Source organism: Thunnus albacares, chromosome 10 (genome assembly GCF_914725855.1).
Source record: "Thunnus albacares chromosome 10, fThuAlb1.1, whole genome shotgun sequence".
In the NCBI taxonomy this organism is placed as follows: domain Eukaryota; kingdom Metazoa; phylum Chordata; class Actinopteri; order Scombriformes; family Scombridae; genus Thunnus; species Thunnus albacares.
This window is the reverse complement of record NC_058115.1, coordinates 5059509-5080434: the sequence shown is the minus strand read 5'-3', so window position 1 is coordinate 5080434 and position 20926 is coordinate 5059509. Positions and strand designations below refer to the sequence as shown.

General features: G+C 50.8%; 25 non-coding genes across 25 annotated transcripts; all 25 read left to right on the top strand.

Moving 5' to 3' along the window:
- Positions 1 to 188: 188 nt before the first annotated feature.
- On the top strand, positions 189 to 304 carry LOC122991340. Its single transcript, XR_006405740.1, has one exon. It is a non-coding gene; the product is annotated as a U5 spliceosomal RNA (small nuclear RNA).
- An 811-nt stretch (positions 305 to 1115) lies between these two features.
- LOC122991168 lies at positions 1116 to 1306 on the top strand. Its single transcript, XR_006405586.1, has one exon. It is a non-coding gene; the product is annotated as a U2 spliceosomal RNA (small nuclear RNA).
- An 874-nt stretch (positions 1307 to 2180) lies between these two features.
- LOC122991414 lies at positions 2181 to 2287 on the top strand. The gene has a single exon (XR_006405812.1). It is a non-coding gene; the product is annotated as a U6 spliceosomal RNA (small nuclear RNA).
- Positions 2288 to 2674: 387 nt separating this feature from the next.
- LOC122991339 lies at positions 2675 to 2790 on the top strand. The gene has a single exon (XR_006405739.1). It is a non-coding gene; the product is annotated as a U5 spliceosomal RNA (small nuclear RNA).
- An 811-nt stretch (positions 2791 to 3601) lies between these two features.
- Positions 3602 to 3792, top strand: LOC122991205. Its single transcript, XR_006405621.1, has one exon. It is a non-coding gene; the product is annotated as a U2 spliceosomal RNA (small nuclear RNA).
- Positions 3793 to 4666: 874 nt separating this feature from the next.
- LOC122991413 lies at positions 4667 to 4773 on the top strand. The gene has a single exon (XR_006405811.1). It is a non-coding gene; the product is annotated as a U6 spliceosomal RNA (small nuclear RNA).
- Positions 4774 to 5160: 387 nt separating this feature from the next.
- On the top strand, positions 5161 to 5276 carry LOC122991338. The gene has a single exon (XR_006405738.1). It is a non-coding gene; the product is annotated as a U5 spliceosomal RNA (small nuclear RNA).
- Positions 5277 to 6087: 811 nt separating this feature from the next.
- LOC122991167 lies at positions 6088 to 6278 on the top strand. The gene has a single exon (XR_006405585.1). It is a non-coding gene; the product is annotated as a U2 spliceosomal RNA (small nuclear RNA).
- An 874-nt stretch (positions 6279 to 7152) lies between these two features.
- On the top strand, positions 7153 to 7259 carry LOC122991412. The gene has a single exon (XR_006405810.1). It is a non-coding gene; the product is annotated as a U6 spliceosomal RNA (small nuclear RNA).
- A 387-nt stretch (positions 7260 to 7646) lies between these two features.
- LOC122991335 lies at positions 7647 to 7762 on the top strand. Its single transcript, XR_006405736.1, has one exon. It is a non-coding gene; the product is annotated as a U5 spliceosomal RNA (small nuclear RNA).
- An 811-nt stretch (positions 7763 to 8573) lies between these two features.
- LOC122991236 lies at positions 8574 to 8764 on the top strand. Its single transcript, XR_006405652.1, has one exon. It is a non-coding gene; the product is annotated as a U2 spliceosomal RNA (small nuclear RNA).
- Positions 8765 to 9638: 874 nt separating this feature from the next.
- On the top strand, positions 9639 to 9745 carry LOC122991411. The gene has a single exon (XR_006405809.1). It is a non-coding gene; the product is annotated as a U6 spliceosomal RNA (small nuclear RNA).
- Positions 9746 to 10132: 387 nt separating this feature from the next.
- LOC122991334 lies at positions 10133 to 10248 on the top strand. Its single transcript, XR_006405735.1, has one exon. It is a non-coding gene; the product is annotated as a U5 spliceosomal RNA (small nuclear RNA).
- Positions 10249 to 11059: 811 nt separating this feature from the next.
- On the top strand, positions 11060 to 11250 carry LOC122991166. The gene has a single exon (XR_006405584.1). It is a non-coding gene; the product is annotated as a U2 spliceosomal RNA (small nuclear RNA).
- Positions 11251 to 12124: 874 nt separating this feature from the next.
- LOC122991410 lies at positions 12125 to 12231 on the top strand. Its single transcript, XR_006405808.1, has one exon. It is a non-coding gene; the product is annotated as a U6 spliceosomal RNA (small nuclear RNA).
- A 387-nt stretch (positions 12232 to 12618) lies between these two features.
- LOC122991333 lies at positions 12619 to 12734 on the top strand. Its single transcript, XR_006405734.1, has one exon. It is a non-coding gene; the product is annotated as a U5 spliceosomal RNA (small nuclear RNA).
- Positions 12735 to 13545: 811 nt separating this feature from the next.
- On the top strand, positions 13546 to 13736 carry LOC122991165. Its single transcript, XR_006405583.1, has one exon. It is a non-coding gene; the product is annotated as a U2 spliceosomal RNA (small nuclear RNA).
- Positions 13737 to 14610: 874 nt separating this feature from the next.
- Positions 14611 to 14717, top strand: LOC122991409. The gene has a single exon (XR_006405807.1). It is a non-coding gene; the product is annotated as a U6 spliceosomal RNA (small nuclear RNA).
- Positions 14718 to 15104: 387 nt separating this feature from the next.
- Positions 15105 to 15220, top strand: LOC122991332. Its single transcript, XR_006405733.1, has one exon. It is a non-coding gene; the product is annotated as a U5 spliceosomal RNA (small nuclear RNA).
- Positions 15221 to 16031: 811 nt separating this feature from the next.
- Positions 16032 to 16222, top strand: LOC122991164. Its single transcript, XR_006405582.1, has one exon. It is a non-coding gene; the product is annotated as a U2 spliceosomal RNA (small nuclear RNA).
- Positions 16223 to 17096: 874 nt separating this feature from the next.
- Positions 17097 to 17203, top strand: LOC122991408. Its single transcript, XR_006405806.1, has one exon. It is a non-coding gene; the product is annotated as a U6 spliceosomal RNA (small nuclear RNA).
- Positions 17204 to 17590: 387 nt separating this feature from the next.
- LOC122991330 lies at positions 17591 to 17706 on the top strand. Its single transcript, XR_006405732.1, has one exon. It is a non-coding gene; the product is annotated as a U5 spliceosomal RNA (small nuclear RNA).
- An 811-nt stretch (positions 17707 to 18517) lies between these two features.
- Positions 18518 to 18708, top strand: LOC122991162. The gene has a single exon (XR_006405580.1). It is a non-coding gene; the product is annotated as a U2 spliceosomal RNA (small nuclear RNA).
- An 874-nt stretch (positions 18709 to 19582) lies between these two features.
- Positions 19583 to 19689, top strand: LOC122991407. The gene has a single exon (XR_006405805.1). It is a non-coding gene; the product is annotated as a U6 spliceosomal RNA (small nuclear RNA).
- Positions 19690 to 20076: 387 nt separating this feature from the next.
- Positions 20077 to 20192, top strand: LOC122991329. The gene has a single exon (XR_006405731.1). It is a non-coding gene; the product is annotated as a U5 spliceosomal RNA (small nuclear RNA).
- The last annotated feature ends 734 nt before the right edge of the window (positions 20193 to 20926 follow it).

The following is a 20926-nucleotide window of genomic DNA, read 5'->3' as shown; positions in this document are numbered from 1 at the left end:
AGTACAGGCCCCAGAAGGTCTAGTGGCAACGACGTGACAGACGAGCAATCCCGGCGCCCAAAACTCCCTGAAGCGCAGTGCGGGGTAGGGGAATGGGTGTGGCCCGGGAGGCGTGAGTGAGGCTCACCGTGAAGGTTGTGGCTGGGACGACTGGGCTCCTTCGGCTGCTGTCGAGGAGCGGGCCGTACTTACTCTGGTTTCTCTTCATAACGTACAAGTCTTTCGCCTTTTACTAAAGACTTCCGTGGAGAGGAACACCCACGAGTTAAATCTATTTTTGGCAGGCTTTGCAGTTTGGCAGAGCCTCGTGTGTTTGTGAAAAGCAAAAACAGCTGTCCGTAACAAGATGTGTGGGAGCACCGATCCTTGTCACCGCTGCTACTCAGTTCATCGGCCCGCTTCACCCCAACGTTTAAGTCCACGGCCAAAGGTCTTCTAAAGGTATCACCTTCGACCAGTATACGACGCTTGACCGTCCCGTTAATGAGCTTGTCCAGTCCTGTTTTCCTCAGTTAAGAAATATTGCAAAAATAAGACCTATATTGTCCCCCGTTGTTCTTGAACAATGAATCCACGCGTTCATTTTCTCCCGGTTAGGCTACTGTAACTCCCTCTACACCTGCCTCGGTCAGTCTTCTTTGAAACGTTTACAGTTAATCCAAAATACAGCAGCTAGACTTCTAACCAGAACTAGCCGTAGGTCCCACATTAACCCTGTTGTGGGGCGTCCCTCCCTCAAAGACGCCTCAAAGGCCATTGACGTCCGCAAGCCTTTCTGCATACCTCCCTTCTTCTTCCCGTGTCCTGTTTTATTTCATTTTGGTTGATTTCTCTCTGTGTCGTGTTTGTCTGTTTTATTAATCCATCTGTTTCGATTTTGCACGTGTACGTGTCTGTAAAGCACGTTGTGACTGTGTGTTTTAAAAAGTGCTGTATGAACAAAAGCTCACTTACTTACTTATTTACTTACTTACTTACTTACTTACCTACTTACCAAGGAGCTCCTGGGCGGAGCTGCCAAGCGGCAGTCGTTCTTGCGGTCGTTTGAAACGACTGCACCACGACGAGCCAGAACTGTGCAGGAGGTGGGGCGGGGCAGCAAACAGCAAGGGTTCATCGCTTCTCGGCCTTTTGGCTAAGATCAAGTGTAGTATCTGTTCTTATCAGTTTAATATCTGATACGTCCTCTATAAGGGGACAACATATTAAAAGGATTTTTTGCACTTGGAGTTGAAAAAGGGGCTTGCTCCGTTCACTCCACGCATCGACCCGGCATTGCAGTGCCGCTGGGAACGGTGCACCCTTCTCTCTGCTTTGTGGAATGCCAATTACTCAGAAGAAATGCAGCAGCCTCCTCAGTCTGCCCGTCTCAGATGGCTGCATATCAGCCATGACAACTGGGGCAAAAGTGCGGCGTGCAATGTAGAGTGACACAGAGTGAGATTTGCACCTCTGATTTGATTAGCAGACAAACATGACAGAGAGGGAACGTTGCCGTGTTGCAAATAGCTGCGAAATACACGTGGAATCTGCACAGCATTTTCCCTGCCTTTGTCCTCACTGGAGTGTCTGCGGCCACCTGCCTACTTTTGTTGTCTGGTAGCCCGCGTCTGAAAACCAATCCTCAGCATTGCGGCGGGGTATGTCAATCACAGGTTCCTGCTCTCTGACAAAGTTTCTTGCCGGTTACATGTAGAATATATATATTGTGCATACCGAACGCGACACTCTCAAGAATGTCGTCGGCTCGGCCTTACCCGAAAAAGGGCCTCTTTGACCCAATGGGCCATCTAGTCCGGCACCCCCTGCTGGCTTTCAGAGAAGGGCGACAACCAAGGTCGGACACACGCCACAGGCAGATGCTCAGAGCCGTCCTGTCATGCGTCATAGGAGTGGATGCTTAGCTTTGGGGCCCAAATGAAGCCTCCTGCGTGACAGACAAATTGTGCGTGGCCCCCTCATTTGGCACCAGGCCATTTCTGGCCTTACCCACTTTGTGATTTTCACAAGCATGCGCGAAGAAGTAGCAGGCAGTTGATAGCAACTGAAAACACAGCGATGTCAACGACAGAAAGGCCCCATCCCTCGCGCTTGTCGTGCTTATCCTCCAGACTGCACCGCGGTCAAGGGGCCATTCTGCCCACGGGGTAGTAAAAGGGAAGCAGCGCCTGAGGACTTGTGTGCTTGCTACGGCAGCACGTATGAAAAATTGGATTCGATACAGAGAAGATTAGCATGGCCCCTGCGAAAGGATGACACGCAAAATCGTGAAGCGTTTCCACATTTTGATCCGCTTCTGATGTCTCCTGCTCCTCTCCAGCGCCTGAGGGGGACGGTAGTACTTTGGCTGCATTTCCTGGTCTTCTTTGTCGCGTTTGACCTCGTGGATAGGCAGCTTCCTAGTACTGGTTATCCGGGTGGCCAATGTTAGGCTCGGGGAGGCCAGCTAAGGAAAATATGTCCCCGGCGTGTAGAACCTGCTTCGTAGTACAGGCCCCAGAAGGTCTAGTGGCAACGACGTGACAGACGAGCAATCCCGGCGCCCAAAACTCCCTGAAGCGCAGTGCGGGGTAGGGGAATGGGTGTGGCCCGGGAGGCGTGAGTGAGGCTCACCGTGAAGGTTGTGGCTGGGACGACTGGGCTCCTTCGGCTGCTGTCGAGGAGCGGGCCGTACTTACTCTGGTTTCTCTTCATAACGTACAAGTCTTTCGCCTTTTACTAAAGACTTCCGTGGAGAGGAACACCCACGAGTTAAATCTATTTTTGGCAGGCTTTGCAGTTTGGCAGAGCCTCGTGTGTTTGTGAAAAGCAAAAACAGCTGTCCGTAACAAGATGCGTGGGAGCACCGATCCGTGTCACCGCTGCTACTCAGTTCATCGGCCCGCTTCACCCCAACGTTTAAGTCCACGGCCAAAGGTCTTCTAAAGGTATCACCTTCGACCAGTATACGACGCTTGACCGTCCCGTTAATGAGCTTGTCCAGTCCTGTTTTCCTCAGTTAAGAAATATTGCAAAAATAAGACCTATATTGTCCCCCGTTGTTCTTGAACAATGAATCCACGCGTTCATTTTCTCCCGGTTAGGCTACTGTAACTCCCTCTACACCTGCCTCGGTCAGTCTTCTTTGAAACGTTTACAGTTAATCCAAAATACAGCAGCTAGACTTCTAACCAGAACTAGCCGTAGGTCCCACATTAACCCTGTTGTGGGGCGTCCCTCCCTCAAAGACGCCTCAAAGGCCATTGACGTCCGCAAGCCTTTCTGCATACCTCCCTTCTTCTTCCCGTGTCCTGTTTTATTTCATTTTGGTTGATTTCTCTCTGTGTCGTGTTTGTCTGTTTTATTAATCCATCTGTTTCGATTTTGCACGTGTACGTGTCTGTAAAGCACGTTGTGACTGTGTGTTTTAAAAAGTGCTGTATGAACAAAAGCTCACTTACTTACTTATTTACTTACTTACTTACTTACTTACCTACTTACCAAGGAGCTCCTGGGCGGAGCTGCCAAGCGGCAGTCGTTCTTGCGGTCGTTTGAAACGACTGCACCACGACGAGCCAGAACTGTGCAGGAGGTGGGGCGGGGCAGCAAACAGCAAGGGTTCATCGCTTCTCGGCCTTTTGGCTAAGATCAAGTGTAGTATCTGTTCTTATCAGTTTAATATCTGATACGTCCTCTATAAGGGGACAACATATTAAAAGGATTTTTTGCACTTGGAGTTGAAAAAGGGGCTTGCTCCGTTCACTCCACGCATCGACCCTGCATTGCAGTGCCGCTGGGAACGGTGCACCCTTCTCTCTGCTTTGTGGAATGCCAATTACTCAGAAGAAATGCAGCAGCCTCCTCAGTCTGCCCGTCTCAGATGGCTGCATATCAGCCATGACAACTGGGGCAAAAGTGCGGCGTGCAATGTAGAGTGACACAGAGTGAGATTTGCACCTCTGATTTGATTAGCAGACAAACATGACAGAGAGGGAACGTTGCCGTGTTGCAAATAGCTGCGAAATACACCTGGAATCTGCACAGCATTTTCCCTGCGTTTGTCCTCACTGGAGTGTCTGCGGCCACCTGCCTACTTTTGTTGTCTGGTAGCCCGCGTCTGAAAACCAATCCTCAGCATTGCGGCGGGGTATGTCAATCACAGGTTCCTGCTCTCTGACAAAGTTTCTTGCCGGTTACATGTAGAATATATATATTGTGCATACCGAACGCGACATTCTCAAGAATGTCGTCGGCTCGGCCTTACCCGAAAAAGGGCCTCTTTGACCCAATGGGCCATCTAGTCCGGCACCCCCTGCTGGCTTTCAGAGAAGGGCGACAACCAAGGTCGGACACACGCCACAGGCAGATGCTCAGAGCCGTCCTGTCATGCGTCATAGGAGTGGATGCTTAGCTTTGGGGCCCAAATGAAGCCTCCTGCGTGACAGACAAATTGTGCGTGGCCCCCTCATTTGGCACCAGGCCATTTCTGGCCTTACCCACTTTGTGATTTTCACAAGCATGCGCGAAGAAGTAGCAGGCAGTTGATAGCAACTGAAAACACAGCGATGTCAACGACAGAAAGGCCCCATCCCTCGCGCTTGTCGTGCTTATCCTCCAGACTGCACCGCGGTCAAGGGGCCATTCTGCCCACGGGGTAGTAAAAGGGAAGCAGCGCCTGAGGACTTGTGTGCTTGCTACGGCAGCACGTATGAAAAATTGGATTCGATACAGAGAAGATTAGCATGGCCCCTGCGAAAGGATGACACGCAAAATCGTGAAGCGTTTCCACATTTTGATCCGCTTCTGATGTCTCCTGCTCCTCTCCAGCGCCTGAGGGGGACGGTAGTACTTTGGCTGCATTTCCTGGTCTTCTTTGTCGCGTTTGACCTCGTGGATAGGCAGCTTCCTAGTACTGGTTATCCGGGTGGCCAATGTTAGGCTCGGGGAGGCCAGCTAAGGAAAATATGTCCCCGGCGTGTAGAACCTGCTTCGTAGTACAGGCCCCAGAAGGTCTAGTGGCAACGACGTGACAGACGAGCAATCCCGGCGCCCAAAACTCCCTGAAGCGCAGTGCGGGGTAGGGGAATGGGTGTGGCCCGGGAGGCGTGAGTGAGGCTCACCGTGAAGGTTGTGGCTGGGACGACTGGGCTCCTTCGGCTGCTGTCGAGGAGCGGGCCGTACTTACTCTGGTTTCTCTTCATAACGTACAAGTCTTTCGCCTTTTACTAAAGACTTCCGTGGAGAGGAACACCCACGAGTTAAATCTATTTTTGGCAGGCTTTGCAGTTTGGCAGAGCCTCGTGTGTTTGTGAAAAGCAAAAACAGCTGTCCGTAACAAGATGTGTGGGAGCACCGATCCTTGTCACCGCTGCTACTCAGTTCATCGGCCCGCTTCACCCCAACGTTTAAGTCCACGGCCAAAGGTCTTCTAAAGGTATCACCTTCGACCAGTATACGACGCTTGACCGTCCCGTTAATGAGCTTGTCCAGTCCTGTTTTCCTCAGTTAAGAAATATTGCAAAAATAAGACCTATATTGTCCCCCGTTGTTCTTGAACAATGAATCCACGCGTTCATTTTCTCCTGGTTAGGCTACTGTAACTCCCTCTACACCTGCCTCGGTCAGTCTTCTTTGAAACGTTTACAGTTAATCCAAAATACAGCAGCTAGACTTCTAACCAGAACTAGCCGTAGGTCCCACATTAACCCTGTTGTGGGGCGTCCCTCCCTCAAAGACGCCTCAAAGGCCATTGACGTCCGCAAGCCTTTCTGCATACCTCCCTTCTTCTTCCCGTGTCCTGTTTTAATTCATTTTGGTTGATTTCTCTCTGTGTCGTGTTTGTCTGTTTTATTAATCCATCTGTTTCGATTTTGCACGTGTATGTGTCTGTAAAGCACGTTGTGACTGTGTGTTTTAAAAAGTGCTGTATGAACAAAAGCTCACTTACTTACTTATTTACTTACTTACTTACTTACTTACCTACTTACCAAGGAGCTCCTGGGCGGAGCTGCCAAGCGGCAGTCGTTCTTGCGGTCGTTTGAAACGACTGCACCACGACGAGCCAGAACTGTGCAGGAGGTGGGGCGGGGCAGCAAACAGCAAGGGTTCATCGCTTCTCGGCCTTTTGGCTAAGATCAAGTGTAGTATCTGTTCTTATCAGTTTAATATCTGATACGTCCTCTATAAGGGGACAACATATTAAAAGGATTTTTTGCACTTGGAGTTGAAAAAGGGGCTTGCTCCGTTCACTCCACGCATCGACCCGGCATTGCAGTGCCGCTGGGAACGGTGCACCCTTCTCTCTGCTTTGTGGAATGCCAATTACTCAGAAGAAATGCAGCAGCCTCCTCAGTCTGCCCGTCTCAGATGGCTGCATATCAGCCATGACAACTGGGGCAAAAGTGCGGCGTGCAATGTAGAGTGACACAGAGTGAGATTTGCACCTCTGATTTGATTAGCAGACAAACATGACAGAGAGGGAACGTTGCCGTGTTGCAAATAGCTGCGAAATACACCTGGAATCTGCACAGCATTTTCCCTGCGTTTGTCCTCACTGGAGTGTCTGCGGCCACCTGCCTACTTTTGTTGTCTGGTAGCCCGCGTCTGAAAACCAATCCTCAGCATTGCGGCGGGGTATGTCAATCACAGGTTCCTGCTCTCTGACAAAGTTTCTTGCCGGTTACATGTAGAATATATATATTGTGCATACCGAACGCGACATTCTCAAGAATGTCGTCGGCTCGGCCTTACCCGAAAAAGGGCCTCTTTGACCCAATGGGCCATCTAGTCCGGCACCCCCTGCTGGCTTTCAGAGAAGGGCGACAACCAAGGTCGGACACACGCCACAGGCAGATGCTCAGAGCCGTCCTGTCATGCGTCATAGGAGTGGATGCTTAGCTTTGGGGCCCAAATGAAGCCTCCTGCGTGACAGACAAATTGTGCGTGGCCCCCTCATTTGGCACCAGGCCATTTCTGGCCTTACCCACTTTGTGATTTTCACAAGCATGCGCGAAGAAGAAGCAGGCAGTTGATAGCAACTGAAAACACAGCGATGTCAACGACAGAAAGGCCCCATCCCTCGCGCTTGTCGTGCTTATCCTCCAGACTGCACCGCGGTCAAGGGGCCATTCTGCCCACGGGGTAGTAAAAGGGAAGCAGCGCCTGAGGACTTGTGTGCTTGCTACGGCAGCACGTATGAAAAATTGGATTCGATACAGAGAAGATTAGCATGGCCCCTGCGAAAGGATGACACGCAAAATCGTGAAGCGTTTCCACATTTTGATCCGCTTCTGATGTCTCCTGCTCCTCTCCAGCGCCTGAGGGGGACGGTAGTACTTTGGCTGCATTTCCTGGTCTTCTTTGTCGCGTTTGACCTCGTGGATAGGCAGCTTCCTAGTACTGGTTATCCGGGTGGCCAATGTTAGGCTCGGGGAGGCCAGCTAAGGAAAATATGTCCCCGGCGTGTAGAACCTGCTTCGTAGTACAGGCCCCAGAAGGTCTAGTGGCAACGACGTGACAGACGAGCAATCCCGGCGCCCAAAACTCCCTGAAGCGCAGTGCGGGGTAGGGGAATGGGTGTGGCCCGGGAGGCGTGAGTGAGGCTCACCGTGAAGGTTGTGGCTGGGACGACTGGGCTCCTTCGGCTGCTGTCGAGGAGCGGGCCGTACTTACTCTGGTTTCTCTTCATAACGTACAAGTCTTTCGCCTTTTACTAAAGACTTCCGTGGAGAGGAACACCCACGAGTTAAATCTATTTTTGGCAGGCTTTGCAGTTTGGCAGAGCCTCGTGTGTTTGTGAAAAGCAAAAACAGCTGTCCGTAACAAGATGTGTGGGAGCACCGATCCTTGTCACCGCTGCTACTCAGTTCATCGGCCCGCTTCACCCCAACGTTTAAGTCCACGGCCAAAGGTCTTCTAAAGGTATCACCTTCGACCAGTATACGACGCTTGACCGTCCCGTTAATGAGCTTGTCCAGTCCTGTTTTCCTCAGTTAAGAAATATTGCAAAAATAAGACCTATATTGTCCCCCGTTGTTCTTGAACAATGAATCCACGCGTTCATTTTCTCCCGGTTAGGCTACTGTAACTCCCTCTACACCTGCCTCGGTCAGTCTTCTTTGAAACGTTTACAGTTAATCCAAAATACAGCAGCTAGACTTCTAACCAGAACTAGCCGTAGGTCCCACATTAACCCTGTTGTGGGGCGTCCCTCCCTCAAAGACGCCTCAAAGGCCATTGACGTCCGCAAGCCTTTCTGCATACCTCCCTTCTTCTTCCCGTGTCCTGTTTTATTTCATTTTGGTTGATTTCTCTCTGTGTCGTGTTTGTCTGTTTTATTAATCCATCTGTTTCGATTTTGCACGTGTACGTGTCTGTAAAGCACGTTGTGACTGTGTGTTTTAAAAAGTGCTGTATGAACAAAAGCTCACTTACTTACTTATTTACTTACTTACTTACTTACTTACCTACTTACCAAGGAGCTCCTGGGCGGAGCTGCCAAGCGGCAGTCGTTCTTGCGGTCGTTTGAAACGACTGCACCACGACGAGCCAGAACTGTGCAGGAGGTGGGGCGGGGCAGCAAACAGCAAGGGTTCATCGCTTCTCGGCCTTTTGGCTAAGATCAAGTGTAGTATCTGTTCTTATCAGTTTAATATCTGATACGTCCTCTATAAGGGGACAACATATTAAAAGGATTTTTTGCACTTGGAGTTGAAAAAGGGGCTTGCTCCGTTCACTCCACGCATCCACCCGGCACTGCAGTGCCGCTGGGAACGGTGCACCCTTCTCTCTGCTTTGTGGAATGCCAATTACTCAGAAGAAATGCAGCAGCCTCCTCAGTCTGCCCGTCTCAGATGGCTGCATATCAGCCATGACAACTGGGGCAAAAGTGCGGCGTGCAATGTAGAGTGACACAGAGTGAGATTTGCACCTCTGATTTGATTAGCAGACAAACATGACAGAGAGGGAACGTTGCCGTGTTGCAAATAGCTGCGAAATACACGTGGAATCTGCACAGCATTTTCCCTGCCTTTGTCCTCACTGGAGTGTCTGCGGCCACCTGCCTACTTTTGTTGTCTGGTAGCCCGCGTCTGAAAACCAATCCTCAGCATTGCGGCGGGGTATGTCAATCACAGGTTCCTGCTCTCTGACAAAGTTTCTTGCCGGTTACATGTAGAATATATATATTGTGCATACCGAACGCGACACTCTCAAGAATGTCGTCGGCTCGGCCTTACCCGAAAAAGGGCCTCTTTGACCCAATGGGCCATCTAGTCCGGCACCCCCTGCTGGCTTTCAGAGAAGGGCGACAACCAAGGTCGGACACACGCCACAGGCAGATGCTCAGAGCCGTCCTGTCATGCGTCATAGGAGTGGATGCTTAGCTTTGGGGCCCAAATGAAGCCTCCTGCGTGACAGACAAATTGTGCGTGGCCCCCTCATTTGGCACCAGGCCATTTCTGGCCTTACCCACTTTGTGATTTTCACAAGCATGCGCGAAGAAGTAGCAGGCAGTTGATAGCAACTGAAAACACAGCGATGTCAACGACAGAAAGGCCCCATCCCTCGCGCTTGTCGTGCTTATCCTCCAGACTGCACCGCGGTCAAGGGGCCATTCTGCCCACGGGGTAGTAAAAGGGAAGCAGCGCCTGAGGACTTGTGTGCTTGCTACGGCAGCACGTATGAAAAATTGGATTCGATACAGAGAAGATTAGCATGGCCCCTGCGAAAGGATGACACGCAAAATCGTGAAGCGTTTCCACATTTTGATCCGCTTCTGATGTCTCCTGCTCCTCTCCAGCGCCTGAGGGGGACGGTAGTACTTTGGCTGCATTTCCTGGTCTTCTTTGTCGCGTTTGACCTCGTGGATAGGCAGCTTCCTAGTACTGGTTATCCGGGTGGCCAATGTTAGGCTCGGGGAGGCCAGCTAAGGAAAATATGTCCCCGGCGTGTAGAACCTGCTTCGTAGTACAGGCCCCAGAAGGTCTAGTGGCAACGACGTGACAGACGAGCAATCCCGGCGCCCAAAACTCCCTGAAGCGCAGTGCGGGGTAGGGGAATGGGTGTGGCCCGGGAGGCGTGAGTGAGGCTCACCGTGAAGGTTGTGGCTGGGACGACTGGGCTCCTTCGGCTGCTGTCGAGGAGCGGGCCGTACTTACTCTGGTTTCTCTTCATAACGTACAAGTCTTTCGCCTTTTACTAAAGACTTCCGTGGAGAGGAACACCCACGAGTTAAATCTATTTTTGGCAGGCTTTGCAGTTTGGCAGAGCCTCGTGTGTTTGTGAAAAGCAAAAACAGCTGTCCGTAACAAGATGTGTGGGAGCACCGATCCTTGTCACCGCTGCTACTCAGTTCATCGGCCCGCTTCACCCCAACGTTTAAGTCCACGGCCAAAGGTCTTCTAAAGGTATCACCTTCGACCAGTATACGACGCTTGACCGTCCCGTTAATGAGCTTGTCCAGTCCTGTTTTCCTCAGTTAAGAAATATTGCAAAAATAAGACCTATATTGTCCCCCGTTGTTCTTGAACAATGAATCCACGCGTTCATTTTCTCCCGGTTAGGCTACTGTAACTCCCTCTACACCTGCCTCGGTCAGTCTTCTTTGAAACGTTTACAGTTAATCCAAAATACAGCAGCTAGACTTCTAACCAGAACTAGCCGTAGGTCCCACATTAACCCTGTTGTGGGGCGTCCCTCCCTCAAAGACGCCTCAAAGGCCATTGACGTCCGCAAGCCTTTCTGCATACCTCCCTTCTTCTTCCCGTGTCCTGTTTTATTTCATTTTGGTTGATTTCTCTCTGTGTCGTGTTTGTCTGTTTTATTAATCCATCTGTTTCGATTTTGCACGTGTATGTGTCTGTAAAGCACGTTGTGACTGTGTGTTTTAAAAAGTGCTGTATGAACAAAAGCTCACTTACTTACTTATTTACTTACTTACTTACTTACTTACCTACTTACCAAGGAGCTCCTGGGCGGAGCTGCCAAGCGGCAGTCGTTCTTGCGGTCGTTTGAAACGACTGCACCACGACGAGCCAGAACTGTGCAGGAGGTGGGGCGGGGCAGCAAACAGCAAGGGTTCATCGCTTCTCGGCCTTTTGGCTAAGATCAAGTGTAGTATCTGTTCTTATCAGTTTAATATCTGATACGTCCTCTATAAGGGGACAACATATTAAAAGGATTTTTTGCACTTGGAGTTGAAAAAGGGGCTTGCTCCGTTCACTCCACGCATCGACCCGGCATTGCAGTGCCGCTGGGAACGGTGCACCCTTCTCTCTGCTTTGTGGAATGCCAATTACTCAGAAGAAATGCAGCAGCCTCCTCAGTCTGCCCGTCTCAGATGGCTGCATATCAGCCATGACAACTGGGGCAAAAGTGCGGCGTGCAATGTAGAGTGACACAGAGTGAGATTTGCACCTCTGATTTGATTAGCAGACAAACATGACAGAGAGGGAACGTTGCCGTGTTGCAAATAGCTGCGAAATACACGTGGAATCTGCACAGCATTTTCCCTGCCTTTGTCCTCACTGGAGTGTCTGCGGCCACCTGCCTACTTTTGTTGTCTGGTAGCCCGCGTCTGAAAACCAATCCTCAGCATTGCGGCGGGGTATGTCAATCACAGGTTCCTGCTCTCTGACAAAGTTTCTTGCCGGTTACATGTAGAATATATATATTGTGCATACCGAACGCGACACTCTCAAGAATGTCGTCGGCTCGGCCTTACCCGAAAAAGGGCCTCTTTGACCCAATGGGCCATCTAGTCCGGCACCCCCTGCTGGCTTTCAGAGAAGGGCGACAACCAAGGTCGGACACACGCCACAGGCAGATGCTCAGAGCCGTCCTGTCATGCGTCATAGGAGTGGATGCTTAGCTTTGGGGCCCAAATGAAGCCTCCTGCGTGACAGACAAATTGTGCGTGGCCCCCTCATTTGGCACCAGGCCATTTCTGGCCTTACCCACTTTGTGATTTTCACAAGCATGCGCGAAGAAGTAGCAGGCAGTTGATAGCAACTGAAAACACAGCGATGTCAACGACAGAAAGGCCCCATCCCTCGCGCTTGTCGTGCTTATCCTCCAGACTGCACCGCGGTCAAGGGGCCATTCTGCCCACGGGGTAGTAAAAGGGAAGCAGCGCCTGAGGACTTGTGTGCTTGCTACGGCAGCACGTATGAAAAATTGGATTCGATACAGAGAAGATTAGCATGGCCCCTGCGAAAGGATGACACGCAAAATCGTGAAGCGTTTCCACATTTTGATCCGCTTCTGATGTCTCCTGCTCCTCTCCAGCGCCTGAGGGGGACGGTAGTACTTTGGCTGCATTTCCTGGTCTTCTTTGTCGCGTTTGACCTCGTGGATAGGCAGCTTCCTAGTACTGGTTATCCGGGTGGCCAATGTTAGGCTCGGGGAGGCCAGCTAAGGAAAATATGTCCCCGGCGTGTAGAACCTGCTTCGTAGTACAGGCCCCAGAAGGTCTAGTGGCAACGACGTGACAGACGAGCAATCCCGGCGCCCAAAACTCCCTGAAGCGCAGTGCGGGGTAGGGGAATGGGTGTGGCCCGGGAGGCGTGAGTGAGGCTCACCGTGAAGGTTGTGGCTGGGACGACTGGGCTCCTTCGGCTGCTGTCGAGGAGCGGGCCGTACTTACTCTGGTTTCTCTTCATAACGTACAAGTCTTTCGCCTTTTACTAAAGACTTCCGTGGAGAGGAACACCCACGAGTTAAATCTATTTTTGGCAGGCTTTGCAGTTTGGCAGAGCCTCGTGTGTTTGTGAAAAGCAAAAACAGCTGTCCGTAACAAGATGTGTGGGAGCACCGATCCTTGTCACCGCTGCTACTCAGTTCATCGGCCCGCTTCACCCCAACGTTTAAGTCCACGGCCAAAGGTCTTCTAAAGGTATCACCTTCGACCAGTATACGACGCTTGACCGTCCCGTTAATGAGCTTGTCCAGTCCTGTTTTCCTCAGTTAAGAAATATTGCAAAAATAAGACCTATATTGTCCCCCGTTGTTCTTGAACAATGAATCCACGCGTTCATTTTCTCCCGGTTAGGCTACTGTAACTCCCTCTACACCTGCCTCGGTCAGTCTTCTTTGAAACGTTTACAGTTAATCCAAAATACAGCAGCTAGACTTCTAACCAGAACTAGCCGTAGGTCCCACATTAACCCTGTTGTGGGGCGTCCCTCCCTCAAAGACGCCTCAAAGGCCATTGACGTCCGCAAGCCTTTCTGCATACCTCCCTTCTTCTTCCCGTGTCCTGTTTTATTTCATTTTGGTTGATTTCTCTCTGTGTCGTGTTTGTCTGTTTTATTAATCCATCTGTTTCGATTTTGCACGTGTATGTGTCTGTAAAGCACGTTGTGACTGTGTGTTTTAAAAAGTGCTGTATGAACAAAAGCTCACTTACTTACTTATTTACTTACTTACTTACTTACTTACCTACTTACCAAGGAGCTCCTGGGCGGAGCTGCCAAGCGGCAGTCGTTCTTGCGGTCGTTTGAAACGACTGCACCACGACGAGCCAGAACTGTGCAGGAGGTGGGGCGGGGCAGCAAACAGCAAGGGTTCATCGCTTCTCGGCCTTTTGGCTAAGATCAAGTGTAGTATCTGTTCTTATCAGTTTAATATCTGATACGTCCTCTATAAGGGGACAACATATTAAAAGGATTTTTTGCACTTGGAGTTGAAAAAGGGGCTTGCTCCGTTCACTCCACGCATCGACCCGGCATTGCAGTGCCGCTGGGAACGGTGCACCCTTCTCTCTGCTTTGTGGAATGCCAATTACTCAGAAGAAATGCAGCAGCCTCCTCAGTCTGCCCGTCTCAGATGGCTGCATATCAGCCATGACAACTGGGGCAAAAGTGCGGCGTGCAATGTAGAGTGACACAGAGTGAGATTTGCACCTCTGATTTGATTAGCAGACAAACATGACAGAGAGGGAACGTTGCCGTGTTGCAAATAGCTGCGAAATACACGTGGAATCTGCACAGCATTTTCCCTGCGTTTGTCCTCACTGGAGTGTCTGCGGCCACCTGCCTACTTTTGTTGTCTGGTAGCCCGCGTCTGAAAACCAATCCTCAGCATTGCGGCGGGGTATGTCAATCACAGGTTCCTGCTCTCTGACAAAGTTTCTTGCCGGTTACATGTAGAATATATATATTGTGCATACCGAACGCGACACTCTCAAGAATGTCGTCGGCTCGGCCTTACCCGAAAAAGGGCCTCTTTGACCCAATGGGCCATCTAGTCCGGCACCCCCTGCTGGCTTTCAGAGAAGGGCGACAACCAAGGTCGGACACACGCCACAGGCAGATGCTCAGAGCCGTCCTGTCATGCGTCATAGGAGTGGATGCTTAGCTTTGGGGCCCAAATGAAGCCTCCTGCGTGACAGACAAATTGTGCGTGGCCCCCTCATTTGGCACCAGGCCATTTCTGGCCTTACCCACTTTGTGATTTTCACAAGCATGCGCGAAGAAGTAGCAGGCAGTTGATAGCAACTGAAAACACAGCGATGTCAACGACAGAAAGGCCCCATCCCTCGCGCTTGTCGTGCTTATCCTCCAGACTGCACCGCGGTCAAGGGGCCATTCTGCCCACGGGGTAGTAAAAGGGAAGCAGCGCCTGAGGACTTGTGTGCTTGCTACGGCAGCACGTATGAAAAATTGGATTCGATACAGAGAAGATTAGCATGGCCCCTGCGAAAGGATGACACGCAAAATCGTGAAGCGTTTCCACATTTTGATCCGCTTCTGATGTCTCCTGCTCCTCTCCAGCGCCTGAGGGGGACGGTAGTACTTTGGCTGCATTTCCTGGTCTTCTTTGTCGCGTTTGACCTCGTGGATAGGCAGCTTCCTAGTACTGGTTATCCGGGTGGCCAATGTTAGGCTCGGGGAGGCCAGCTAAGGAAAATATGTCCCCGGCGTGTAGAACCTGCTTCGTAGTACAGGCCCCAGAAGGTCTAGTGGCAACGACGTGACAGACGAGCAATCCCGGCGCCCAAAACTCCCTGAAGCGCAGTGCGGGGTAGGGGAATGGGTGTGGCCCGGGAGGCGTGAGTGAGGCTCACCGTGAAGGTTGTGGCTGGGACGACTGGGCTCCTTCGGCTGCTGTCGAGGAGCGGGCCGTACTTACTCTGGTTTCTCTTCATAACGTACAAGTCTTTCGCCTTTTACTAAAGACTTCCGTGGAGAGGAACACCCACGAGTTAAATCTATTTTTGGCAGGCTTTGCAGTTTGGCAGAGCCTCGTGTGTTTGTGAAAAGCAGAAACAGCTGTCCGTAACAAGATGTGTGGGAGCACCGATCCTTGTCACCGCTGCTACTCAGTTCATCGGCCCGCTTCACCCCAACGTTTAAGTCCACGGCCAAAGGTCTTCTAAAGGTATCACCTTCGACCAGTATACGACGCTTGACCGTCCCGTTAATGAGCTTGTCCAGTCCTGTTTTCCTCAGTTAAGAAATATTGCAAAAATAAGACCTATATTGTCCCCCGTTGTTCTTGAACAATGAATCCACGCGTTCATTTTCTCCCGGTTAGGCTACTGTAACTCCCTCTACACCTGCCTCGGTCAGTCTTCTTTGAAACGTTTACAGTTAATCCAAAATACAGCAGCTAGACTTCTAACCAGAACTAGCCGTAGGTCCCACATTAACCCTGTTGTGGGGCGTCCCTCCCTCAAAGACGCCTCAAAGGCCATTGACGTCCGCAAGCCTTTCTGCATACCTCCCTTCTTCTTCCCGTGTCCTGTTTTATTTCATTTTGGTTGATTTCTCTCTGTGTCGTGTTTGTCTGTTTTATTAATCCATCTGTTTCGATTTTGCACGTGTACGTGTCTGTAAAGCACGTTGTGACTGTGTGTTTTAAAAAGTGCTGTATGAACAAAAGCTCACTTACTTACTTATTTACTTACTTACTTACTTACTTACCTACTTACCAAGGAGCTCCTGGGCGGAGCTGCCAAGCGGCAGTCGTTCTTGCGGTCGTTTGAAACGACTGCACCACGACGAGCCAGAACTGTGCAGGAGGTGGGGCGGGGCAGCAAACAGCAAGGGTTCATCGCTTCTCGGCCTTTTGGCTAAGATCAAGTGTAGTATCTGTTCTTATCAGTTTAATATCTGATACGTCCTCTATAAGGGGACAACATATTAAAAGGATTTTTTGCACTTGGAGTTGAAAAAGGGGCTTGCTCCGTTCACTCCACGCATCGACCCGGCATTGCAGTGCCGCTGGGAACGGTGCACCCTTCTCTCTGCTTTGTGGAATGCCAATTACTCAGAAGAAATGCAGCAGCCTCCTCAGTCTGCCCGTCTCAGATGGCTGCATATCAGCCATGACAACTGGGGCAAAAGTGCGGCGTGCAATGTAGAGTGACACAGAGTGAGATTTGCACCTCTGATTTGATTAGCAGACAAACATGACAGAGAGGGAACGTTGCCGTGTTGCAAATAGCTGCGAAATACACCTGGAATCTGCACAGCATTTTCCCTGCGTTTGTCCTCACTGGAGTGTCTGCGGCCACCTGCCTACTTTCGTTGTCTGGTAGCCCGCGTCTGAAAACCAATCCTCAGCATTGCGGCGGGGTATGTCAATCACAGGTTCCTGCTCTCTGACAAAGTTTCTTGCCGGTTACATGTAGAATATATATATTGTGCATACCGAACGCGACATTCTCAAGAATGTCGTCGGCTCGGCCTTACCCGAAAAAGGGCCTCTTTGACCCAATGGGCCATCTAGTCCGGCACCCCCTGCTGGCTTTCAGAGAAGGGCGACAACCAAGGTCGGACACACGCCACAGGCAGATGCTCAGAGCCGTCCTGTCATGCGTCATAGGAGTGGATGCTTAGCTTTGGGGCCCAAATGAAGCCTCCTGCGTGACAGACAAATTGTGCGTGGCCCCCTCATTTGGCACCAGGCCATTTCTGGCCTTACCCACTTTGTGATTTTCACAAGCATGCGCGAAGAAGTAGCAGGCAGTTGATAGCAACTGAAAACACAGCGATGTCAACGACAGAAAGGCCCCATCCCTCGCGCTTGTCGTGCTTATCCTCCAGACTGCACCGCGGTCAAGGGGCCATTCTGCCCACGGGGTAGTAAAAGGGAAGCAGCGCCTGAGGACTTGTGTGCTTGCTACGGCAGCACGTATGAAAAATTGGATTCGATACAGAGAAGATTAGCATGGCCCCTGCGAAAGGATGACACGCAAAATCGTGAAGCGTTTCCACATTTTGATCCGCTTCTGATGTCTCCTGCTCCTCTCCAGCGCCTGAGGGGGACGGTAGTACTTTGGCTGCATTTCCTGGTCTTCTTTGTCGCGTTTGACCTCGTGGATAGGCAGCTTCCTAGTACTGGTTATCCGGGTGGCCAATGTTAGGCTCGGGGAGGCCAGCTAAGGAAAATATGTCCCCGGCGTGTAGAACCTGCTTCGTAGTACAGGCCCCAGAAGGTCTAGTGGCAACGACGTGACAGACGAGCAATCCCGGCGCCCAAAACTCCCTGAAGCGCAGTGCGGGGTAGGGGAATGGGTGTGGCCCGGGAGGCGTGAGTGAGGCTCACCGTGAAGGTTGTGGCTGGGACGACTGGGCTCCTTCGGCTGCTGTCGAGGAGCGGGCCGTACTTACTCTGGTTTCTCTTCATAACGTACAAGTCTTTCGCCTTTTACTAAAGACTTCCGTGGAGAGGAACACCCACGAGTTAAATCTATTTTTGGCAGGCTTTGCAGTTTGGCAGAGCCTCGTGTGTTTGTGAAAAGCAGAAACAGCTGTCCGTAACAAGATGTGTGGGAGCACCGATCCTTGTCACCGCTGCTACTCAGTTCATCGGCCCGCTTCACCCCAACGTTTAAGTCCACGGCCAAAGGTCTTCTAAAGGTATCACCTTCGACCAGTATACGACGCTTGACCGTCCCGTTAATGAGCTTGTCCAGTCCTGTTTTCCTCAGTTAAGAAATATTGCAAAAATAAGACCTATATTGTCCCCCGTTGTTCTTGAACAATGAATCCACGCGTTCATTTTCTCCCGGTTAGGCTACTGTAACTCCCTCTACACCTGCCTCGGTCAGTCTTCTTTGAAACGTTTACAGTTAATCCAAAATACAGCAGCTAGACTTCTAACCAGAACTAGCCGTAGGTCCCACATTAACCCTGTTGTGGGGCGTCCCTCCCTCAAAGACGCCTCAAAGGCCATTGACGTCCGCAAGCCTTTCTGCATACCTCCCTTCTTCTTCCCGTGTCCTGTTTTATTTCATTTTGGTTGATTTCTCTCTGTGTCGTGTTTGTCTGTTTTATTAATCCATCTGTTTCGATTTTGCACGTGTACGTGTCTGTAAAGCACGTTGTGACTGTGTGTTTTAAAAAGTGCTGTATGAACAAAAGCTCACTTACTTACTTATTTACTTACTTACTTACTTACTTACCTACTTACCAAGGAGCTCCTGGGCGGAGCTGCCAAGCGGCAGTCGTTCTTGCGGTCGTTTGAAACGACTGCACCACGACGAGCCAGAACTGTGCAGGAGGTGGGGCGGGGCAGCAAACAGCAAGGGTTCATCGCTTCTCGGCCTTTTGGCTAAGATCAAGTGTAGTATCTGTTCTTATCAGTTTAATATCTGATACGTCCTCTATAAGGGGACAACATATTAAAAGGATTTTTTGCACTTGGAGTTGAAAAAGGGGCTTGCTCCGTTCACTCCACGCATCGACCCGGCATTGCAGTGCCGCTGGGAACGGTGCACCCTTCTCTCTGCTTTGTGGAATGCCAATTACTCAGAAGAAATGCAGCAGCCTCCTCAGTCTGCCCGTCTCAGATGGCTGCATATCAGCCATGACAACTGGGGCAAAAGTGCGGCGTGCAATGTAGAGTGACACAGAGTGAGATTTGCACCTCTGATTTGATTAGCAGACAAACATGACAGAGAGGGAACGTTGCCGTGTTGCAAATAGCTGCGAAATACACCTGGAATCTGCACAGCATTTTCCCTGCGTTTGTCCTCACTGGAGTGTCTGCGGCCACCTGCCTACTTTCGTTGTCTGGTAGCCCGCGTCTGAAAACCAATCCTCAGCATTGCGGCGGGGTATGTCAATCACAGGTTCCTGCTCTCTGACAAAGTTTCTTGCCGGTTACATGTAGAATATATATATTGTGCATACCGAACGCGACACTCTCAAGAATGTCGTCGGCTCGGCCTTACCCGAAAAAGGGCCTCTTTGACCCAATGGGCCATCTAGTCCGGCACCCCCTGCTGGCTTTCAGAGAAGGGCGACAACCAAGGTCGGACACACGCCACAGGCAGATGCTCAGAGCCGTCCTGTCATGCGTCATAGGAGTGGATGCTTAGCTTTGGGGCCCAAATGAAGCCTCCTGCGTGACAGACAAATTGTGCGTGGCCCCCTCATTTGGCACCAGGCCATTTCTGGCCTTACCCACTTTGTGATTTTCACAAGCATGCGCGAAGAAGTAGCAGGCAGTTGATAGCAACTGAAAACACAGCGATGTCAACGACAGAAAGGCCCCATCCCTCGCGCTTGTCGTGCTTATCCTCCAGACTGCACCGCGGTCAAGGGGCCATTCTGCCCACGGGGTAGTAAAAGGGAAGCAGCGCCTGAGGACTTGTGTGCTTGCTACGGCAGCACGTATGAAAAATTGGATTCGATACAGAGAAGATTAGCATGGCCCCTGCGAAAGGATGACACGCAAAATCGTGAAGCGTTTCCACATTTTGATCCGCTTCTGATGTCTCCTGCTCCTCTCCAGCGCCTGAGGGGGACGGTAGTACTTTGGCTGCATTTCCTGGTCTTCTTTGTCGCGTTTGACCTCGTGGATAGGCAGCTTCCTAGTACTGGTTATCCGGGTGGCCAATGTTAGGCTCGGGGAGGCCAGCTAAGGAAAATATGTCCCCGGCGTGTAGAACCTGCTTCGTAGTACAGGCCCCAGAAGGTCTAGTGGCAACGACGTGACAGACGAGCAATCCCGGCGCCCAAAACTCCCTGAAGCGCAGTGCGGGGTAGGGGAATGGGTGTGGCCCGGGAGGCGTGAGTGAGGCTCACCGTGAAGGTTGTGGCTGGGACGACTGGGCTCCTTCGGCTGCTGTCGAGGAGCGGGCCGTACTTACTCTGGTTTCTCTTCATAACGTACAAGTCTTTCGCCTTTTACTAAAGACTTCCGTGGAGAGGAACACCCACGAGTTAAATCTATTTTTGGCAGGCTTTGCAGTTTGGCAGAGCCTCGTGTGTTTGTGAAAAGCAAAAACAGCTGTCCGTAACAAGATGTGTGGGAGCACCGATCCTTGTCACCGCTGCTACTCAGTTCATCGGCCCGCTTCACCCCAACGTTTAAGTCCACGGCCAAAGGTCTTCTAAAGGTATCACCTTCGACCAGTATACGACGCTTGACCGTCCCGTTAATGAGCTTGTCCAGTCCTGTTTTCCTCAGTTAAGAAATATTGCAAAAATAAGACCTATATTGTCCCCCGTTGTTCTTGAACAATGAATCCACGCGTTCATTTTCTCCCGGTTAGGCTACTGTAACTCCCTCTACACCTGCCTCGGTCAGTCTTCTTTGAAACGTTTACAGTTAATCCAAAATACAGCAGCTAGACTTCTAACCAGAACTAGCCGTAGGTCCCACATTAACCCTGTTGTGGGGCGTCCCTCCCTCAAAGACGCCTCAAAGGCCATTGACGTCCGCAAGCCTTTCTGCATACCTCCCTTCTTCTTCCCGTGTCCTGTTTTAATTCATTTTGGTTGATTTCTCTCTGTGTCGTGTTTGTCTGTTTTATTAATCCATCTGTTTCGATTTTGCACGTGTATGTGTCTGTAAAGCACGTTGTGACTGTGTGTTTTAAAAAGTGCTGTATGAACAAAAGCTCACTTACTTACTTATTTACTTACTTACTTACTTACTTACCTACTTACCAAGGAGCTCCTGGGCGGAGCTGCCAAGCGGCAGTCGTTCTTGC